General features: G+C 46.6%; 1 protein-coding gene across 1 annotated transcript in view; it reads left to right on the top strand.

Annotated features, from left to right (window-relative positions):
- CCDC38 (coiled-coil domain containing 38) overlaps positions 1-23,609 on the top strand; it is a 1,810,821-nt gene that overhangs the window by 878,154 nt on the left and 909,058 nt on the right. The gene's annotated exons all lie outside the window — the stretch shown is intronic.

The following is a 23,609-nucleotide window of genomic DNA, read 5'->3' as shown; positions in this document are numbered from 1 at the left end:
ATTTTTAAGCAATCACATGTGCTTCGAGCAACCATGAACACTGATGGAATGAAAACCAATGGCAAAGTTTAAACTGGGGAAGGGAGGTTCTAGGATAATAGGAAAATAGGAATAGGAATCGAGCTCTGCCTTTTGCCAAATCTCAGTCCATGCAACACCACAATGTATAAAGTGCAGAACACCTTCATCAAAGACCAGCCAAATTCTGCTTGATATAATCCTGATTGACAGAGCTTAACAGGAGACCACCAGATGCTAACATTTTTTGGGGTAAATATACATATTTAAAGGCGTGGTTCCAAAGCTCACAACTACTATTTCAAGCCTTTGATGATCTGCTAACAGGTTTCCTAATGAGGTTTCTATCTGTTTTGAAATTCATCTTCCAGTTTCATGTGTTGTATAGACGTTCTCACAATGTGAATCTATCTCCTTCCTGAAGAGGTTACAGTTCCTATCCTTATAATAAAAACAGTAAGAATTGGGGAGAAATTCATACTGGTGTCCGGACATTTCATCGAAAGACATTTCGTCGAAAGACATTTGGTCGACGTAATTTGGTCGAAAACCAAATGGTCGAATTTTTTTTTATTATTTATATATATATATTTTAGGTTGTAGTTTAGGGAAAAAAAGCGTTTTTTAGAAAAAAAGGGGGTTGGGGGGGACCCCCCCCCCAAAAAAAAAGTGAAAATAAAAAAAAAAAATTGACCATTTGGTTTTCGACCAAATGGTTTCGACCAAATGTCCTGTCGACGAATTTATTTCGACGAAATGTCTGGCAACCATTCATACTATTGTTTACAGTACCCATTAAGGACTCATATGGGCCATATATTCTACAACTAAACTGGCCACAAATCCCTTAGATACTTCTATTTGTTATGGTAATATGTTTTTATACTGTGCCAGTGCAGCAGAGTACTGGTTTCGGAGCACCCAGGCTTTTCTTTGGAGTGATGTACTGTGCCCCCAGCGAGGGTATTCATTCCTCAGTCTACTGGAGAAAAGAAAAGAGGATGGGAAAGTGGGCTGTAGATGGATCAATGGTGACAGAATGTTTTATTATACCCTGGGTACAGATCAGTGCTCCTCTCTGCACCATAGTTCTTCAAACTGGAGGAGGCCGATATGTCCTAAACTGTTGTGATAGTTTGGTTATGTTTACAAGGCTGGTTTGGAGAATTAAGTGTGCAGTGTAATGTTTGATGCATTAGAGGCTTGAGAGCATGCTCAAGCAATCTGGAAGTTTGGTGGCTTATTTACATATGATCTCTGTATAATGTACCCACTGTGAGAAACCTGACAATATTCTCCCACCTACTCCTCCGGGATCTTCTGTTCACGTGGCCAGCGAACGGCCATCGCTTTTGGATCCCGACCCTGGGGGTTGGGCAAGTGAGAGAGGATCACCTGAGTGGAGGGTCACGGGGGATTGGGAGGAGACAACCAAAGGGCAAGACATGGTATTCCCCCTTTCCCAATTATACACCAACCCACTCTCCCTCAGCCCATATGGGGTATTTTCAATCACACCCCATCTCCCCTCCCCCGTTTCCAACAAGTACTGAGACGAAGAAGAGGCGACTGAGAATATTGAAGATTACCCATGGCAACAACATAGGGATACAAAGCGAGGCCTACCATCTAACACCTTTGAATTGTCCCTCTAATAGAGTCAGGCAAGGTCAGGCACATTTCCTCAACTGTGCACACCTGATTCCAATTGACCCTCACCTGCAGTATATAAAGGGTGATTTTGCCAGGGTCATTGAGCGAGCTGGGGTTGCTGTATGGAACCAGGAGGCCAAGGAGCGGAAGGCTGCAAGGAGAGGAACCCAGAAGGACAGGTGCAGTGCGGGACGTCGAGATGCTGGCCCGGTGTGTGTGAGAAGGGCTGCAGTGTGGCAAGGGAGCTGTGTCTCCAGGAACCCGGAGTGGGATGCAAGGCAGTCTATCAACCTTGTTTAGGCTAGTGCTCATTCCCCTGGGACGTGTGCGGGTCCCAGCGGTATCTGAGGGGAAGGTGGTGAGACCCTGACCTGGACCTAAACCCATTTGAACTGATTTTACCTGCTCGCTGGCACAGCGCTACTGTTGATGAGTTTTGTGAAGCAGAGAGAAACTCAGTAGCGTGTGGCTGGCCAAAGCTGGAGAAGAAGCGCTGGGAAAGGAAGAGCTCAGTAAGCGAAAGCAGGAAAGAAAGCAAAGCGAAAAAAGGTAAAGACAAAGCGAAGCAGGCGAAAGCTGGACAGTGGCAAGAGAAAGAAAGCGTAATGTCAGAAAAGGTGCGCTACAGGTGCAGAAGTAAATAAAGACAGACCAAGTGTGCTGGCAGCGCGAAAGCAGCTAATAGAGGGGTGCGAGTGACCTGAAAATAAGGATTGGGGCACAAATGACCCGTAACAGAGAGAGACAGCAAAAATACAGTGAGAAGGAAAATGGACAATGAAGAGAGGTTGAAAGTAACCCGAACATTAGAAAAGGGTGCAAGCGACTCACAGGAAACAGAGGATGCAAGAGAACACGATGAAAAAAAGAGGGTGCAATTGAGCACGGTGAAAAGTAAAGAGAAGTGTGCAAGAGGCACTGAAAGGTGGAAAGAAGGTGCAAGTGTGCACAACAGGAAAAGAAGGTGTGCAGGGCGCACAATAAAGTAAAAAAAGGACAGAGTGAAAGAGGCACAGAAGAGGAAAAGGTGCCAGAGAATAAAGAGAGTGGTTAGAGGTCAGAGTGGTCGCGCCTGTGAGGAGCTAAGAACCTGGCATGCTCAAAAGTCTCTGATACTACCCCCATGAAAGAACTGTACAGTGAAAGGTACATCTTGACAAGAGGAACTTTTTGTTTGTGTGAAACCAGAGGGGTCTAAGCTTGGGAATGGGAACCATAAGAGGCTGTGATAAACCTGAAGATCTCTCTCTAGATAGTCCCCGGGGATCTGTCATCCAGGTGGCCAGGACACGGCCATCGGTATTGGATCCAGTGCCTGGGGGTGGACCAGTGAGGGAGAATCACCTGGATAGGGGATCCTTGGGGAGTGGGACACCTACGGGTGAGATGCGGTATCCCCTTTCCTTTAACACCTTTTCCCCATCCTCTCACGTAGGACATTCAAAGCCACTGCCCTTTTCCAGCACAAACACATTCGCACAACACAAAGGACAAGGGACTAACACCAGAGCCGTTTACCTGACATGTCCCAATACAAGGGTCTGGCAAAGTCAGGCAATTAATCAGAATCACACACACCTGACAGCCCTTTACCTTCCCCACAAGGATAAAAGGTGGAGCCCGAGAGCACAGTACAAGCTCGGCAGACAGCACAACGAGATGGCTAATCAGGTGCGGCAGTCAAGAGAAGCAGAAGGGGGGCAGGAATCGAGAGGGTGGCGAGGAAAGAAGTGACCTTGCCCTTTTCGTCACAGACCCGCGGAACCTTCTAGGAAGAAAGCCTACAACCACGAACAATTGCACAAGTATCTTGCAGCAGATGTCAAAGGTACAAGCCTACACCGATAAGCTGGAGTGAGGGAAGCTCCCGCGACTGTGGTACCGGCCTTGACTCCAAAGAAGAAGAAAAGCAATACGGTTCATCACAGCCGGTGAGTCGAAGGGGAAACAATAAGAACCGGGCTGTCTTGAGTGTGAATCGCAATTTGGCAAGTTTGAACCTAGTTCAATGAACTGAGAAAGAACTGTAAAAAGTGTTAAAGGGTAGACCAGCTGCAGAGGGAAACCGGCACCATGTGGGTGCTAACTCCAAAGACTCTGGTCGATCCCCATCTGAGAGAAACTACACATACCAGAAGTCCGTAGGAGAGCCACTAACATAGGTCAAAGTAGTCAGACTCACGGTCAAGCAAAATCCCCAAACAATTGAAAGACTTTGATCTACAAACTCTGCGAAAGAGAGGGAAGTGAATTCTGCAGTGAGAGGAAACAAGGGAAGTGAATCCCAAGAGAGGCACAGTCGAAATTCCCAAGAAACAGTGTGTTGACAAGAATGAACTCGGCCGAGGGCTGTCCGCTGGAACTGTTTAAAAAGACATTAAGATTTGTGAAGAAGGAAAACCTTCCGAGGGAGGCGAAGATTTGAGAGCGGTCAGCGCCCGTAAGAGGGGGACCCAAGGGTGGAACCAAAAAACCAACTTTCATTTGTTGAAGGAACTTTTGTTTTATTATCTTGAAGACATCAGGTCCTCGAAGACTTTCAAGTGAAACGAGGGTTGGCCTTCGACGGCCCTGATAGCTGAAAACTGAACTGTCATCTCGTGCTGGAAAAGCTTGAGACCCTTGGGAGCTATCCCACACCCCTTTTTGTATTAGTTGTAAGGTTTGGCAATAGTTTTCTTAGTATAGGCCCTTTTATTTGACACAACGCCACTAGAACTGCCTTATTTTTCATTTGATGGTTGACGCATACTCCCATCTTAGATTTAGGTTTAGATTAGGCGTTTTCCAATCTGCAAACAACATTAATTGTTCAATAAAGACTCTTGAGCTGTGATCCCTTGTGTCTGTCTTACTTGTTGCCACCATGAGTTCCTTATGAGGCCCACAAAAGACATTAATGGGCCTCATTACATGTTCGGCGATAGCCTTGCCGGTAAAACCGGCAAGCTGCCGCCGAACTTGCAAATTTTACTGGTGCCTGGCAATGGGGAACTACAGGGCCATTACAGCCTTGGAAGACCCTGTATTTCCCCATTGCGAGGCGCCGGCATCATTCAGAATGTTGCTGGTGCTACCGTCAGTGTCTGCGGGCGGGTGCCGGTCCGCCTGCCAGGTCAGACCTGGCGGGCGGGAGGGCGCCCGCCCATAGAGCTTGTAGTTTGCCGTTCCAGTAGCAACAGTGCTGGTAGCTTACCGCCACTGTTACTACCGGACCGGCAAACTCGTAATGAGGCCCATTGTTGAACTTCATGAAGAGAGGCCTAGGCTTGGAAGGGAACCTGGAGAGGCCTAACCGGAACTGTGTCTTTTTGTTTGGAACTAGAAGGATCGAAGCTTTGGGAAGGGAACAACAAGAGACCCAGAGACCTTGTGCACCTTATTGATTTGCTGCACGAGCCCTACGTGGAAGACTCCAAAGGCAACCCTTTTGAGTTGACCTATTTTGAACTGGCAGAACAACACCTATTGGCAAGACTAACTGAAAACCACTGTGGTTTAAATTTTTCTTTTGAATCACCATTATTCCTTTAGGAAGACCCCCTATCACATTTGGTTTAAGAGTGAGGGCAAGCATAGGATTGTACATCAGTTGAGGGAACTGCCCAGATAGGCATTACACCAACCTCACCAAGTTTGATAAAAAAAGGTTTTCAAACTGTTACTTTTGAGTCTGTCTCTGTTGATAGAATGCCTGTCTCACACCACCCAAAGACCTGCACTGGTGTCTTTCTTTGGCTCAAGTTAAGCGCAGTTTCTCCTATTTGAGCAATTACGCAGTTCATAAAACTACTATTGCCCCCTTTCACAGATGTTGTACTCCATCGAAAGCCAAAGCAGTTAACATTTACTATGAACATTTGACTCGGACTTTATTTTTCTTTTGTGAATTAAAATGTTTTAGTCTATATTGCTTACATATTTATAAACCTTATTTGGATGGGTTTTCACTCTTTTTTACAGCATGCTTTCTCTAGTGCTTTTTCACCACCTCAGTCATAATTCATACAATTCATATTGACACCTGGCCAATGGCCCTTTCTCCAGCATTGGCTCTTTCATATATTCACATGCTATCACATTAAATGATACCCTGTTGTCAGGCTGGGAATGCTCCAAAATCATTTAATAGCAGCTAAAACTAAAACCCTGCATCACATTGCTTATATCTTTACACCTAATTTTTGGCCTTTTGCCCTTTAGAGTGAGGTAGTCAGGGAGCAAGTTCTGCTCAATGGGTCCATCTTCAGATTCTAGCTACACGTTGTGTAAAAGCGAATCTTCTTCTTATATTCTAATGTCATGAAGTTATCTACTCATTTTGTGTAGATTTCATTTACATTTACAACTGAAAACAAAGTTATCAGATTTTATTTTAATTTCCTGTATCTCTTTTGGATGTTTTACTGGTACTTGTAATTCCCCGCAAAGGCAATCCTGATCCTGTCAGTGTCTCCCAGCCAGGTGCACTCCTGTGTTCCGTTCCATCTTGAATCAGCTTCACCTTCTCAAGAAACTGATTTGAACAAGTCTCTTTTTAGAGCGTGTGGCTCTTATTGCCAAAAGAACATCTTATTTCTAAAAATAAACACGAGGAGTGTACTGATTGCCTTCATCCTCATCATTTTGTGGAGGATTGACAAATCTGCCAAGGTTTTAACAATATGACTTTAAAAGACAGGCACAGATATCTGGTATGCTGGTTATATAAGGTTACTTAGCCTGCATCAGATGCAGAGTCTCAAAGAGCTCATTCATTAAATGCAAGAAAATACATCAACAAGAAAAATACTCTCAGATATGTTTTTGATCTGCAAAGAGAGGTACAAAGATTGGAGCTACAAAGGTAACATTCTTTAACCTGACTCAGGCTGTACCAGAAACTGTTTCTAAGCCCTCCGCCTCAGCGCACCCCCATATGCATAACCTCCTTTAGTAAAGCCCTTGCTGAGGAGGAAGATGTGAACTCTTGAGGTTTGGAATCACATTGCAAGCCTGCATAGGCATCTTCTGAAAGGGAAACAAAAAGGACCTTTCACCACCTTGAAGAAAGACATTGCAGCATCCAGTTATGCCATCAATATAGCAGTTGATGTTTGCTAAAACTGGTTTCAAACAAATGGCAAATGTGTCAGCTCTTTTCTGACAGGACTGACTTAATTGTACCATTTTCTGACCTGACGTGCAATCAAATATACTGGATATGAGTTCGTGGAGGGTATCTCTATGGCAATGAAATTGATGGGGACCTAGTGACCATCTGATACCTAGCCTCTACATTCCCTGTGCGTACTACAACAACAGACCTCTTTTCAGACTTTTTGCGGCCCTAAAGAACCTTTCTCTACAAACAGAAGGTTGAGAGCATATAACAATCAGGGAAACCAATAAAATTACCACTCTTGCAGAAAAGAACATATTTCCAATTCTCTGCAAGATGAAAACCTGTAGCCCAGTACAAGGGACACTCAAGAAAGCAAATGTGACTCAGTCTTCCACCTCCTGACCGCCCTTTTGCTCTTCAGTGGTGGAGGAATCACCCTTTTTCAGAATCAGTGGGCGCACACAACAGACAACGTGTGCTACCTCTAGTAAAGCAAGACAATGTGTTCAAATTCAGTTGGAAGTCCCTGATGGCACCACCACAGCACATGCCTCAACATCAGCTGCCAGAGTCCAAGAAGAGGTACACCTTCTCACCAGAAGGGACATCCAAAGAGGGCCTTGAGCACAGCGTAATCAAGGTATGTACTTCTGCTACTTTCTTGTGAAAACGTAAAATGGAGGCCCAGCCTAGACCTAGAGTACTTGAACAAATTCCAGAAGTCTGTCTTTTTAGATGGTACTACTGTAGAGCACCTGTCCTCTGCTTCAGAAAGGGGATTAGCTGTCATCCACAAATGTGGAGGATGCGTATTTCCACATACTCACTGAACACACACAAAAAACCACAAGTTCATGGTCAGCGCTCAGTGGTCTCAATTCACAGCCCTTTGGTCTAAAATCAACAAAGCTTGTGTTCACAAAGCAGCGTGTGCTGGTGGCAGCATACCTCAGGAGGCCAAATCACCATGTTTATCCCTATGCGGATGATTGGTTGGTAAACGGCTTGTACCAACCATTCCTGCAACAATCAATAACACATTTGAATGATTATGTTTTTGATCAACTCAAGGAAATTGCAAATGATGCCAATGCAAGAATATCAATTTCTGGGTGCACACTTCAATATGAAGACTGCGTCAGCCATCCATCCCAAAAAAAGGGTGCACCCCATATGCACACTGGCAGTCAGGAAATACATAACATTTCTGGGGACACTTTCCTCATGCAATCTGCTAATCTGCTAATCCTCTACCGCAGATTGAGAATCTGACCTCATCAGGAGCAGCTGCACTCATGCTGGAAACAAATAATAAGGAAATGGGAACACAGATCCACCCAGATGGCTTCTTCAGGAACTCTTCTCTCATTTATGGGTCGAGTTAATCTTGAGTCAGGAGCACCATTTCAAGTCAACAACGCTAGTTACAGATGCCTCACTGGATAGCTGGTCCAAGCAGTTCATCAATCATCAAGTCAAAGACCATCAGGGTGCAGCAGAGGCCCAGCTCCATGCCAACATCTCAGAGCATCAATGAGGTGAGTACTATGGGCCCTCCTCCCCCACCTTGTTCAGGGAAAAAGTGGTCAGGCCTCTCATTGACAAGACCGCTACAATGTTTTACATAAGGAAGTAAGATGGTACCCAAATCACCAGCTTTTTCCAAGGAGGCCATATGGCGGTGGTAATGGGGCTCTCTTCCACCACCTATTTTTCCTCATGCAGCAACTCCTGGGTGTTCAGAAGGTACCTGGATTCCTTTACCAGGATATTTACCAGTTGTCTCAATTAGGATTTGGACCAGATTCAACTGGACTGCTTCTTCCAGAACATTGTCGACACTGCACAGAACCAGAAATGCTGGTTTTATGCATGCAGGTTTGGGCAATATGGCTTGCTGATGGCCAGGGATGTTTTCCTACACCTTTCCAGTGATACTCCTGATTCAGAGGGTCATGATGAAACTTTGATGGCAGCCTTGCTGGAAGATTCTTATTGTATCAGGTAAATGTGGCTCTCTGAGCTTCTCCATCTGTCGGAACAAGGGCCCATTAGTCTGGAGCACCAAGAAGGCCTCCTACACAGGAGCAAAAGGAGCATTTATAACCATGAATCCACATCATTGAACCTCAAGTGTGGCTCCTAAATTTGTAATGTTTCGAGCTAGATGTAACTCAAGACGTGATATTCTCCACTCAGTTAGGGTCTCTTCCAATAAAATGGCTTAGGTGTTGCAACAGAAACAGTTCTGCACGTGTAGCACCCAAAATTACTTACAACTCTTCTTAAGCCTCCTGCACCTTCTCTATTTATATCATCTGTTCAGGCATTGCCTCATAAATGCCTCATTCCGAGTACCATTGGCCATATCCAGATACACTAAAACTCCAGGCTGTATGTCCCTTTTTATCATCAGAAAGGAATGTTAAGGAATTGTTGAGGTATCTCTTCTGTTCTTCCCACCAGTACAGGAAATCCCTTGTTTCTGGATACTCCATACTGTTCTGTTGCGGCTAATAGGTCAACCCTTTGAGGCCATGCATGGGTCAGAAATTGAATATATCTCTTGGAAAATATCTCTTTTGGTGGTTTGTAAACAAGGCATAAAGAAGAGATCAACGCATTCGTGGTGAGCAAACCTTACCTTAATATTTTTTAATAATCAAGTAGAGTTGAGAGCAAATTACATCTTTTCACTAAAAGTGCATGAGATTTCCATCTAAATGTGGCAGTGGTACTACCTGCGTTTTTCAAGAAGCTACATAATCATCAGCTGACATGGCGCTTGATACACTAGACGTCAAGTGACCCTTACATCTTACAGAAACAAAGGCGTTAGAAAGTTGACACAACTGTTTGTGGCTTTTGTACTATTCAACTGTGGTATGCCCCTTTTCCGTGCAAGCACTGCAGGTAGGTATGATCACCTATTGCCTTATGTCAAAACAAAGCCAATCTACCCCTTGGAGGGACCACTCATACCCACTCAAAAAGAGCAAAATCTTCTTTGGTAGGAATGATGCTGAGACACCCACTCCAAGGCATTTGCAAATCAACTACCTAGGAATACAGTTTATCTCCACAAGGCAATATTGCCTGGGTGTAGAAGCGCAAGGAAAATCAAGGGCTAGATAGGCAGTTTGGCAGAACCTGTTCAAATAAGGTGAACCTCCGCATCCTTTCTTGCCTTCTTATATATGTGCTGTAAATGGAAGTAAAAATACTGCTTTCAGTCTACTCAAAGCACGTGGCCCTATGAATGATCTAGTCCTGGAGAAGAACATAGTTACTCAACTGTAACCTTAGTTCTTCAGCATTGGTACCCACCCTATTGAGACACCTGACACATTCAGCCAAGTTGTGCCTATAGGATCTGAAGACGACGCCAGGTTGTGGAGTTTACGGTCTGCCAGGTCATTGGTTAAGGGGCAAACAATCCGAAATGAAGTGGATAGGCTATGTAATGTGATCCAATTCTTTTTAATGTTAACTGCTATTTAATGATTACAGAGGACTCCCAGCCTAACAAAGGGAATATTCAAAGCTTGAAAAGCTGTCAAAGATAACAACACTGGCCATCTAGACTTACATGTAAGCGACTATTTTCTTTTACTTCTCGTGGTTGCAGATTGCTAGCCGGTCCCAGGGGGTATATAGTGATGCTGTTCGGTATTACTCTCAGATCCGCCAGACTTGTGACTGAAGTGCACATGTCCCTAAGAAGCCAGTCACATGGAAGTCTGCTGTCGGTATTGCAATCAATCACAGCACAGCTATGGAAATGCTTAGACCAAGGCCTCCAAGCTGATCTACTCTTCAGTTCAATGATCAGTTCAAAACGCCCTAGAGTTTGCTTCTCTCTGTTTTAGTCAGTGATTTAGCAGAGTTCCTTCACCCCTCAGAGTCTTATGAGTAGTAGCTGTAGGTGAAATGGGCCTATTTCACCTTGCAACATTTCTGACATAAATCCACAAAATACCATGGTTTTCCATCATTCTGCTTTGCACCCACTGACGGTGCAGTGTGTAGTGAAATGGGCGAGTGAAGCTGCGCAAACGCGGCTCTCAAAATGTAACCCAGAATGCACATGTGCATGCGCACTAATGACACAGCTCTATTTCATTTCCCGAAGCAGGTGCTTCGATTTCTTTGTGCATGTGCCTTATGCAATGCTTCGCTTCATCCGTAACACAGCGTGCATTTCTCTTGCTGAAGCATGTGCTTCACATCACACGTCTTTGTCGTTTTATTTGTGTTTTATTTAGTGCCTACCTCGCTTTGGCTTTCACTTCTAAACAAGATAATTACACATTTCTTCTGTGACTCCTTCACCCCATTTTTAATGCTATCAGGGTACTGCTCTAACACTCTGGAAAACAGATTGGAATCCCTTTAAATACCAGCAGACCATTATAAAAGGATAGGATTTATGATGACTCTCTAGATCTGTCCTGCACCTAACTAGAGTAGGTGTTTTGCGAATGAATTGCTTCATGCCTTAACTGCTCTTAATATTCCTCAATATAGAGATGTTAGCAAGGCTGCTTTTGGCCAACCCTGGAGAAGGACTCTCACTGAAAAGGGGTCTGAAACATGTTCGGGTTTTATATGCACTAAAACATAAATCATGAATACTGTTTTCCCAGTAGCGAGATTGTAAATATGAGTGTTCTGTTACACATTGTATAAACTGTGCAATGTTTTTCATTTGTGTACTAATATAGTGTGATGTTTGAGTTTTCATATATTATTTGTTAATGAATATGTCCAAATATCATGTGTTTGTGTTGTAATCATGACTACCATATTTAGGTGGTCTAAAATGTCTTGTGATATAATCATTCTAAGAAATTTGTGAATGAGCAATTTTTCAATTCATCAATTCCTAACAACATAGTGTAGGCTAAATCTAAACATAGTACTACCCTTGTTCTATATATAGCAGCACCTCAAGAGAGGGACTGGATGTGTGTTTTCAAACTCCAAGATGGTTTCATGCTGGCCTCCAGATAGGCGTCGTACCAGGCTTTTTTACACCTTAAAATCTTGCAAATATGACCAATTTTATCATTCTGTGCGTATTTACGCACAATTGGAGAGCAGAGTGCAGGTGACTTGACAGAAACCAGAGCATCTTGATTGTTATCTGTCTGGATTAAAACGCAGGCCTTAGGCAAGCAGTCTGAAAACAAGACATTTGCTCTATTAACTGTATGCAACAAGCTTTTCTGACACTGCAAAATGGTCCTTTTATTTAGGTTCTGATATGATATGATATGATATGATATGGTATTTGTAACGCGCCTATACACAAGTGTTTCAAGGCGCGACGAGGCAGGGAGGGAGGGAAACAAGGGGAAAACAGACAAACGATCCTACTAGGCCAGGTGTCATTCAGATCGCGCAAGTGCAGAGGTAAGGGGAAAAGGAGGAAGTGCAGGGGGGAGGAGGTGGGGGGGGAAGTGCAGTACAAGGTAAGTAGCGTAGAAAATAATAATAAATAATAAATAGAAAGGGCCAGCTGGTGGCAAGTGCGAGGTAAGTGCAGAGCAAGTGCTGGGAAAGGGGCTGTAGGGATACAGTGACAGTCCCACAGTGCAGGGGGAGCCGGGGAGGCAGTGCAAGTGGAGAGTGGCTGGGCCCTGGACCGAGGTTGCTGAGAGTGGCCCAGATGCAGGTTTAGTGCTGAATTCAGTGGGGAGTTAAGCAGGATTAGCAGGGGAGAGGGAGAGAGAAGGCAGAAGCGAAGAGGAAGGTTTTGAGGTGCTTCCGGAACCGGAGATGGTTCTCCTCAAGTTTCAGGGAGGCAGGAAGGCTGTTCCAGAGGGAGGCCCCAGCTGCGGAGAGAGATCTACCCCCAGCTCGTTGCTTCGAGAAGCGGCTGACCATGAGGGAGTTGGAGACGGATGAGCGAAGGGCTCGTGAAGGAAGATATTTAGGAAGAGAGAGTTGGAGGTATTTAGGTCCCAGGCCCCAGAAGGCCTTGTGGACAATGCAGAGGGTTTTGAACTTAATCCTCGCAGCCACTGGGAGCCAGTGAAGAGATTTCAGTCCTGGAGAGATACGGTCCCTGGGCTTGAGGCCAAGGACAAGTCTCGCAGTTCTGTTCTGGATAAGTTGCAGAGGGCGGAGAGTGGAGGCAGGCAGATTAAGATAGAGGCTGTTACAGTAGTCCAGCCTTGAGAGAACCAGGGCTCGAGAGACAGTGAGCTTCTGGGGGAAGGAGAGGAAGGGAAGAATACCTCTGAGGAGGTGCAGCTGGTAGTGTGACTTCTTAGAGACATCAGATATATGAGGAGAGAAGGAGAGTGTGGAGTCGAAGATGACCCCGAGGTTTTTAGCCTTGCAGGTAGGGGCAGGAAGGGGGCCAAGGGAGGCCGGCCAGAGAGCTGCAGGGAAGGAGGGAGTGGGTGTGCCGATGAGTAGAATCTCAGTCTTACTGGCGTTGAGGCAGAGGTCATTGGCGGCGCACCATTCATGGATAGCAGACAGACAGTCGGAGATGAGGGAAGGAGAGGAGGAGGCTGAGGGTAGCCTGAAAATGAGCTGGGTATCGTCTGCATAGCACTGGAAGTGGGGGCAGAGAGCGGCGATGCGGTGGGCAAGGAGTGCCAGATACTGGTTGAAAAGCCAGGGAGAGAGGTTGGATCCCTGGGGGACACCACAGGTGGAGAAAAAGATGTCAGAGAGGAAGGAGCCCATTTGGACCTGGGAGGGTCGATCGGAGAGGAAAGAAGTCAGCCAGGCCAGAGCCTGACCAGTGATACCCAGGTTATCACGGAGACAGTTGAGCAGGATGGCATGGTTGACAGTGTCAAAGGCAGAGGAGAGATCGAGCAGAATGAGAACACAGGGAGTGTTGGTATCGAGGTTCAGGAGCAGGTCCTCACGGATGTTCAGGAGAGCAGTTTCCGTGCTTCTGGCAGCTCTGAAGCCAGATTGATGGTCATGAAGATTACCAACAGAGTCAGCATGGAGGTTAAGCTGGGAGATGGCCAGTTTCTCCAGGAGCTTACCCAGGAAGGGAGTAATGGAGATTGGGCGATAATTGGCCGGGCAGGAGGGGTCGGCAGAGGGTTTCTTGAGGAGGGGGTGCACAAGGGAGTGCTTGAGGGGGGATGGGAAGACTCCAGAGGCGAATGAGTGGTTGCAGAAGTCAGCCAGGACAGGAGCCAGGGAGTCGATGTGGTCCTTGATGGTTTTGGAGGAACAGGGGTGAACCTGTTTAGACGAGGCTTTCATAGATCGGACTTGTCTGGAGACCTCATCAGCAGAAAAAGGTGGGAAAGCAGAGAAGGAGGGTGGAGGGGTGGCTGCAAGAGAGCAAGAGGAAGAGCTGGGAAGAGAGGGAGGGAGGAGAGAGGAGGAGAGCGAGGACAGGATGTCCTGAGTTTTTGAGGTGAAGTGCGAGGCCAGTGCAGTGCAGAGGGCCTGGGAGGGGACAGGAGAGGTAGAGTCTGCAGCAGGGTTGGCCAGCTCCTTGCAGATTTTAAAGAGTTCGGCCGAGTTGTTTGATGCCTCAGAGATGCGGGCTTGGATAAGGGCTCTCTTCTTGGTGAGAACGGAGAGCCGGTATTGCCTTTGGAGCAGGCGACAGGCCAGTTTGTCAGAGGATGAACATGAAGCACGCCATTTCCTCTCTGCCACCCTACACTTGCGTTTTAGGGTGACGAGATACGAGTCATACCAGGAGTTACATTTGGCTTTGGGCTTCAGGCGGATTCTCATGACAGGGGCAAGGATATCGAGAGTATCAGATATAGAGGAATAGAGCATGGAGAGGGCTGTGTCAGGGTGGGAGTCAGCCGAGGGGGGAGGAGGGGGCGAGAAGGTAGCAGCAAAAGCCTCAACTGACACGCGCTTCATGGGTCGGATGACCGAGAAGGTGGGTGGCAGTGAAGAGGGTGGCTTTGCCTGTGGGGTAGGGAGGGAGAGGTGGGAGGATAGGAGAAAGTGATCACTCCAAGAGAGAGGAGTGGAGAGAGGAAGGGAGAGGGGAAGGTCAGAAGAGATCAGAGCATCAAGAGTGTGCCCTGCAGAGTGAGTAGGCCCAGACGGGAGAATAGAGAGTGAGAGAGAGTTACAGAGTTCGCGAAAGAGACCAGTGGGGGGGCAGGAGGCATCGAGGTGGATGTTGAAGTCACCGAGAAAGAGGAGTTGGGTGGTTGAGGACAGGAGTGAGGAGGAGAGGTCAGCCCATTCAGAGAGGAAGGAGGAAATTTGACCAGGTGGCCGATAGATAGTAGCCACGGTAAGGGAATGGCTAGGAGAGAGAGAGAGTCGGCAGACAAGGCATTCAAAAGAGGAGTAGGTCTGCGTAGGAGTGACAGTGGCAGGAATCCACTCAGGGAAGATAAGGGCAACACCACCCCCTGAACGGTTGGGCCTGGGCACGGAGAGGATCTTGTAACCGTCAGGTAGGAGTGTGTCGAAGCTGGTGGCAGAGCTGGCTGTGAACCATGTCTCAGTGAGACCGAGGACGTCCAGGTCCAGTTCCTCAAGAAGGCAACAGATATCAGAGGAGTGCTTGATGGCAGAGCGAGCATTTAGAGTGGCAATGTGGAGAAGGTTGCCACCTTTGAAAAACTTCCGGGGAGGGGTGCAGATCAGAGGTATGTCCTGCGGAGGTGTTAGAGAGGGAGTTGAAGAGGGAGCAAGAGAAGGGGCAGGGAGGGAGGGGAGAGGCAAGGTAGCCGAGGACAGAGGGAGGGGGACAGTGGGAGAGGAGAGGAAGTTGATGAGGCGTGGGAGGCGTCTATCAAAGAGGTGAAGGTTGGCCTGAGGGCCTTGGACCAAGACGGTCCCGTTAGCATAGACATTAATGATGGCCTTAGAGGAGTGGAAAGGGGCCAGGAGGACATCCCAGCGGGTGCCACCATTAATGGGAGAGGAGGAGAAAGGAGAGAGCACAGAGAGCATGTGAAGGGTCCATAGGTCAGGTGAAGGCACGAAAAAGAGAATGTCAGTGAGAGTTTCCTTGGAGCAGGCGCTCGTGTAGGTGTCAGCAATAGGGAGGCCTGGGTTGGAGACCAGGATGTCCTTTTTAAACTTTTTCCTGCCAGATTTAGTGAGGAGAGCAGGATAGTCAATAGAGAAGCAATTAGAGTAGATAGGCGAAATAGAGAGCACCATGGAGTAGGAGGGGAGGCGGACGACACGAGTATGTAGACAGGAATTGAGTGGAGGGCACTAGTTTAACACGATACAGAGCAAACAGTAATGTGTAGTAGGTCAGGGCCACCTAAGTTTGAGAATCCTGCGAGGGGAGAAAAAACACCCTAGTATAACACAATGCAGAGCAAACAGTAATGCGTAGTAGGTCAGGGCCACCTAAGTTTGAGAATCCTGCGAGGGGAGAAAAGCACCCTAGTATAACACAATGCAGAGCAAACAGTAATGCGTAGTAGGTCAGGGCCACCTAAGTTTGAGAATCCTGCGAGGGGAGAAAAACACCCTAGTATAACACAATGCAGAGCAAACAGTAATGCGTAGTAGGTCAGGGCCACCTAAGTTTGAGAATCCTGCGAGGTGAGAAAAAGCACCCTAGTATAACAGTAAATTGGAGAAAGAGGGGGGGGGGGCATCATGCTGATGCGGTGAGCAAGGTGAGGAGGGGTGTGCCGGAGAGCAGAGGAGCTGGCGCCTGGCGTCCCCTGCGGACACCTGCAGACACACAGGGAGCTGCAGCTGAGGAGTCGCCCTTGTCCTAGGGCCCTTAGCCGCAGGGGGCTGCCCAGGAGGGGGGAGGTTATAGGCAGAGGGAGAGGAAGGGGAGGGGGGGTGTGGGCGGGCAGGGAGGCGGGAGGAGAGGAGGACCAGGAAGTGGGAGGGGGGGCAGCAGGAGCAGGCACACAACGCGCTCGGAGCGCGAAATCAAATTTATGAAAACAAAAAAGTCGGCAATTCACTCACAGGGCCCAGGCAGGGCTACCTAGCCTGCTGTTCCTTCTGGGCTACCGGCGACCGCTCTCCCACGCACCGCAGAGCTAAGAAAGCGGGCGGGGGGAACGGCCGTCGAGTAGGCCAGAAGGGGACAGTCAGGCAGCCAATCAGAGGGGGGGGTGGGCGGGCAGGGAGGCGGGAGGAGAGGAGGACCAGGAAGTGGGAGGGGGGGCAGCAGGAGCAGGCACACAACGCGCTCGGAGCGCGAAATCAAATTTATGAAAACAAAAAAGTCGGCAATTCACTCACAGGGCCCAGGCAGGGCTACCTAGCCTGCTGTTCCTTCTGGGCTACCGGCGTTTTGTATCTAGATGCTCATAGAGAGAAATATGCATGCATATTTATTTTGCTTGCATGTTAGGGTCCTGTCAGTAATACGATTGAAAACCTAGTAACAATTGGGAAGTATCCTTTGTAACAAAACGGTTACTTTTTTTAGTTAATACTCCATGCTTGCATTGCACCAAGGAATTTTTCTGAGTTGCCGGGTTGTGTGCATCATCATCAGGCTGCATCTACATGGCGTATTGATACACATTAGTGTGTAGGAGAAGGTTTTCCACAAACATAATGCCTTGTTTGAAGCCAGGCATCTTTGCTACACAACTGTTTCTTTCTAATGTGTTCTATTCATTTTCAAGTTCATTCATTTTTTGGTTGCCTGTCGCATACATTTTGCACTCATTTGCAGGCAAATCACTTTTACTCTTACCATTTAATTTACACTCTAATTATAAAAAGTGTGTAAAATACTCCCACCTCAAAACCTTATCTGAGGCATGGGATGGAATGTCTAGTTTAAACATCCACCAAACTTTACTTGGAGCCAATGTGGTAAATGGTACTATAAATGGCCAGGGGCAGCAGGGCCCTTGCTCAAGTTTGAGTGATTCCCATTACACCATTTACAGGTTTCACAGCCTCTTTCAGAATTTCAAGACTACATTGCAAACATTCAAACCCAGACTCTGCGACCTATGCAAGCGCTGTGACAAAGCAAACACATGTGATGGTTACATTTGTAACTGGAATAAAACTAAGCAAGACATGTCCCAGTAAAGGTAATCCAGACAGGTATTTATCTTTATGTAGTGCTTCATACAGTCTTCCTTCAACTTCTTAGCACTTTATAATTGCCTTAGTCAATAATTTACCGACCTCTGAAGGGTGCAAGGCTAACTTCCCAGCCAACATTTGACCATGAGATTAGTTACGTCCAAAGGCAGCTCAAAGTGTTAGTTCTCATCTTTTCTACTGGTGAGAGGGTGCTTGTGCTACTGCACTCTATGCTTTATTTATTGTGAGCAAAACCTGCTTTTCTGTCACACTGTGGACTGCTATCGCATGAGAATTTTTATTTTTGATTTTATTGGGTATTTGTATAGCGCCTTTACACAAGTGTTTCCATACAGTAAAGTTTTTGCATGCATCATCAGGATGACACATACCCTTTACTCTCTTGTGAAGGAGAAAATTAATTTGTACTGCCTTGAAATTGTATTTACTCTCGAAGTTTAAAAATAGGGAATAAAGGGAGACCTTCAGGGGGCTCAGACAATATGGTTGCCTGAATTTTCACCTCCCTTGCCTGACTACAAACAATGATGGAAGGGAAGCGTTAGATCAACCATCTGATACTAAGAAGCGGCTTGGTAGTGAGGGGAAGATCTAAAGAAACCGGAGAGCAAAATATCGGCTTAGCGCATGGTCGGTATGCAAAACTATGGGTGTGCGAACATCGGAGACTATACGCTCTGCAGAGCACATTCCTGCTGATGAGATATTGGTGAGCCATCGCTGCGGGACCATGAAAACATTGGCTGCGCACACAGAAGAAACCAACCGTTTCTTCAGGCCACAGCTACTTGTTGCAGGAAGATCGTGGTGAGCTACAGGGCACATGGTGCCAAAGTGCCGGTACACGACCACCGGTGACACCCGGTGAAAGCCAGTATATAGAAGCAAATCGATCTGACGTGTCTCACAGGCTGAGGAGGATCCAGGGAGAGACACATAATTATAAGAAGAAAAGAACTTTCTGTTTTTGTTCTGTACATCAGGCCCTTTGAGTCAGTGAAGGGACTGATGAGAAAAAAGACTTGGGCGCTGAAGGCCCTGATGTTGAATTGGAGCTGTATCCTTGTGTCGAGGAAGCCAGAGTGTATGCTTGGCTTGAATGAACCACATGCCCCGTGCTGAAATGTGGGGAAGGGAGGCCAACGGCCCGAACATCCTGAATTATCATTTGGTGAACACTTCTTTCTTTTGCATGAACATTCCCCCACACTATTGGTAAATTATGAGTAAGGATTGGGAATACGTTATTTAGTATAGGCACCTTTTATTTTGACAATCCACTAGGACTGCATTATTATTATTTGCTGGTCGTCGCTTGCTCCCGTCTGTAGATTTAGGTTTAGATAGACGTTTTTCAACCCCTTTGTGAAAGTTCAATAAACACCATTGAACTGTGGTCACTTGTGTCTGTCCTACTTCGATACCATGCCTTCCTTACAATACTGATTCGGAAGTCGCTTGGTTTAGAAGTACAACATCTCCACAGAGGTATGGTTGATAGCTCTTAATGGGAAGATTGGCGACTTTGCTGTGATGCTATGCGTGCCCAACCAACAGCAATTTCAGTTCTACAGTGAAGCTCTAATGTGACTAAATACATAGAAAATTGGGATTCTTATTTGTGGGGGACCTTAACTTGATTGTAGATCCTGCACATGACTGGGCATCTCTAAGGTCGGGGGCAATTGCACCAGCGATCCATGAGGTCGACAATTTAGGTAACATCTACTAGCCAATGTTGTTATTGACACGTGGAGGATAACACACCCACCAAAACATGCATTTAACTTTTACTCTCCCCCTCATAACACTTTTTCTAGGATAGATTATGTACTTGATGCCTTTAGGGCCATAGTTGCACTCTAAAAATGCCTATACATACATAAATGCATACTCCTGGAGGCTGTAAAGGAGCACAATATCTTAGATGCAGGCATTCAAGTGGTAGGTTCGTCAGACGTGCACAGTAACAATCAAGGTTGGACTGCATACCCCAATAGAGAAAAGATGGGAATGCAATGATACGCTGTTTAGAGATCTGATATTTAGAGCATTCCTTCACAAAGAAATCAGAGAATATGTTAAAATCAACAATATGGAGGTCACTCCATTGCACACAATATGGGAGGCGTTCAAGGCCACTGTCCGCAGCCTACTAATCTCTGAGGGGACAGCTAAGAAAAAGGAAAGAGCACTGCAGGAATCTAGATTGAAATCCTTAATAAGGGATAAAGAGAAAGAATTGCGGGGTGTGACTGAGCAGGTTGAGAACCAACTTAATGAGGTCAGAAAACGAATGCAGGAATTGGGCAAAGTGTGGAAGGGGAAAGCATTGGCACAGATGCAGTACTTAAAACAGAGATACTAGGGGAGGGGTGATAAGGCCCACACATTGCTAGCAGTGTGCCTAAGAAAACAGTTGAAAGGACGGTCTACAAAATATATAATGATGAAGATCATGTTTTGAATTGGCCTGCAGACATTACACTGAGGTTCCCACAATACTACACCAGGTATACCCCTCTGAATATGACTGGAACGAGAGAGCAATACAATACTATTTGAAGGTTCCATCCTTCCAAGCATTCACATCAGAAGAGAAGGCATTGTTGAATGCTTCGATACAGGACGAGGGAATTCCCCAAGCCATTTCAAAGCTAGGAGCTGGGTCTGCCCTAAGACAAGATGGGTTTACCTCCACATTCTACAAGAGTCACAGCCCCTTACTGATCGCATTCCTGATGAAACTTTGTAATGTCATGCTGGATGGGGGGACAGCTCCTGATTCATTTACCCATGCTAGAATTATAGTCCTCCCTAAAGAGGGTAAGGATAGACTTGACTTTAGTTCATATTGCCCCATATCCTTGATAAACGTAGATGCTAAGGTAAATGCCAGCGTCCTCACGGGTAGACTCAACATAGTCCTTCCCAAACTCCTAGACAATGATCAGGTGGGCTTTATCAGGGGCTGACAGAGGGCTGACAACATCCAAAAGATCTTTGACCTCATTGCAGGGCTAGATAACACTGCTGCAGACCCCCTTTTGTTATAGCCAGTCCTAAGGAAGGCAGATCTTGGCTCGAGATGGCTCATGGGTGCCATGTCGCTTTACCAGAATGCTAGGGCAGGCGAGGAAGCATCTGAGGAGTTCCATTTAAGTTGTGGCACCCGACAAGGTTGCCCCCTGTCCCTGTTAATTTTTGCCCTAACCTTGGAGCCGTTGGCGCTGGCCATCCACTCAGATGAACAGATTTGGGGTTTAGTGATGGAGGGCAAAGAGTACAAACTAGCCCTATATGCTAACGATATCATGGCGTACATTGCGCACTGTGAGAAACCTTAGGGTTTTCTCACTCCTAGTGCCCTAGGATCGTCTGCGCAGGTGGACAGGGAAAGGCCATCACTTTTGTATCCTGACCCTGGGGGTGGAGAAGCGAGGGAGGATCATCTGGGTGGAGGGTCCTTGAGGATTGGGAGTGGGGTACCCTTGGGCGAGGCCTGGTATCCCCCTTTCCCTGTTGATGACCAACCTAACCCTACCCGGACCTTTATGGACTACTATAAGCCAGCTTGCCTCAGTTCCCCACATGTGACACTTGACAGTACTGGGACGAGGAATTCACACTAGGCCATGGCACCACTTAAGTACTGGGACGAGGAAGGTGCCTGCAAAGTGTAGTGAAGGTCATGCATGTCCTATAAATCATGGTCAGGCAAATCCAATTGGAACGCCACACCTGCAACCTGTCAAAGGGTTGCATGTGTATAAAGGGAGACAAAATGTCCAGCAACAAGAGAAACAGGGAGACCTGTGGGAAGGAGACCAGCAGGAGACCTGATTTCGGAAGAGGCAGCCGTGGTGGGACCTGTGGAATAGACAGGATGCCAGCTGGAAGCCAAGAAAGCCTATAAAGCCCAAGGCATGTTGGGCTGTTAGGCTTTTGCAGGAGCCTCTGTGGCGAGAAACCAGCAGCCAGAGCACCGGAGAGAGCGGGACGCTGTCTGCATCCAGACAGAGGCAGTGGGGCAGCCAGCCAGGCAAAGACAAGCCCCTAAGTGCAAGCGGGGCTTGCAGCAGTTGGCCCATCTCTCTGCGAGGCTTGTGGAGAGAGGGGTAGCGGCCGAGGAACATCGCTGAAGACTGGTGAGTGTCGGGAGAGGCACTCAGCAGCTGTAGCGTTCCTAGCGGGTGGCGAAGCGGTATCGCTTTACCGATTTGCTGGGAAAACTTGAAATGACACATGCTAGATGCATATTGAATACCAAACCAAATTGAAACTTGAATTTAAGCATATTGAATATTTATTAAACACTGAACCGAACAATTAAACTTTACAATTAAGCACATTGAATATCTTGCAAATACCGAACAGAATTAAATCTCGCAATCAAATCTGTTGAATATGATAACAACACATATGAAATTGTACCAGTGTGAAAGAGTGCTGTAGAAAGGTGGGACAGGAGTAAGACCACCACAAAGTGAACTTTACAAACAAATGCAGTGCTTTAAGGCCAAAGACTGGCAAGAGGTGTATGACATACTCTGGCAGAGACAGGACGCTACCGAGGAGAAGCTAGAGAAGCGTAAATATTATTCATAAAGCCAAGAGGCCAACAAAGAGAGGTTGCGTGACCTGTGATGGGTGGACGGTGTGGTCTGACAACTGCACCTAGACCAGTGAGCCCTGAACTGTGAGAACCAAAAGACATAGCTGTATAAACCAAGAAAGGGCAATGCCAGTGAATGGATGAGGCAATCCAGGAACATGGTCAAGCTGACCTTGAGCTGTGTTAAATCTTTTCTTTGAAAGACTGAAATATGTGTAACTGGGAGAGCTGAAGTCCCAGGGAAGAGAACCCTGAGATGTGAGGCATTACACCTGTTGTCTTGAGAATGAAGCCTCAATACCATTTTCCTTTGAACTGTGCTGCTTAGAACTTGGGGATGGGAACCCTGAGGATTGTGTGAAACTGTGTTACCTTGAGTGAGAGAGAGGTAATTCTGAGACTTTTGTGGAACTTTCTTGAACTTGGGGAAGGAGAGCTGAAAAGGAAGCTAAGAGCTGGAAGAGTCTCGGAACCTTATGTTGATCACTGTTTCTTCGATTATTGACATCCCTATACACAGTTTAGCTTTAGTTGTGGGGGCAAGCATAGGTTTTGGATACAGACCTTCAAATTGAACTCTTTGACTCAGACTTTCCTTAGTTTTGTTCAGGTAGGGAAATCCCACCTTACCATAGGGCAAGTTAGGCCTTTTACCATCCTGACATTTAAGTTAATAAACCGTTTTCTGTGTCTTGCGTCATGATGCCTTCACAGCACCCATCACAGTCAGTTCCAGCGCTCGTTGCAACAATAAAGAAATATGGCCAGCCCTCTGGTGTTAAAATGAATCTGAAGAAAACTGTGACCCTTTCCCTGGCAGAGAACTCTTCCCAGGAAAACAAATGTCTGTCCACTTACGGTGTCCAATCAAGGCCTGGGGGAATAATATATTTGGGGGTGGTCCTCACCAAGAAATTTGAGCAATTATACAAAGCAAATTTCCCCCCGCTCTGGGATAGGATCAAGAAAGACCTCTGCGGCCTTCAATTCGGTAGATCATGAAATCCTCTGCAAACACCTCACCACACCTTTCCACCTCGCCCCAGAAGCCACACTATGGATTCAGTCCTTCCTATCTGGCCGATCCACAATGGTCTTTGTGGGGCCCAAATCAGCCGACCCCATACCTGTGGCTTACGGTGTCCCACAAGGCTCTTGCATCTCCCCCACTCTCTACAACATGTACACCAAACCCCTCTT

The sequence above is a fragment of the Ambystoma mexicanum genome, chromosome 12 (genome assembly GCF_040938575.1).
Source record: "Ambystoma mexicanum isolate Mex_15411 chromosome 12, UKY_AmexF1_1, whole genome shotgun sequence".
NCBI lineage: Eukaryota > Metazoa > Chordata > Amphibia > Caudata > Ambystomatidae > Ambystoma > Ambystoma mexicanum.
This window is presented reverse-complemented; position numbering and strand designations above follow the sequence as displayed.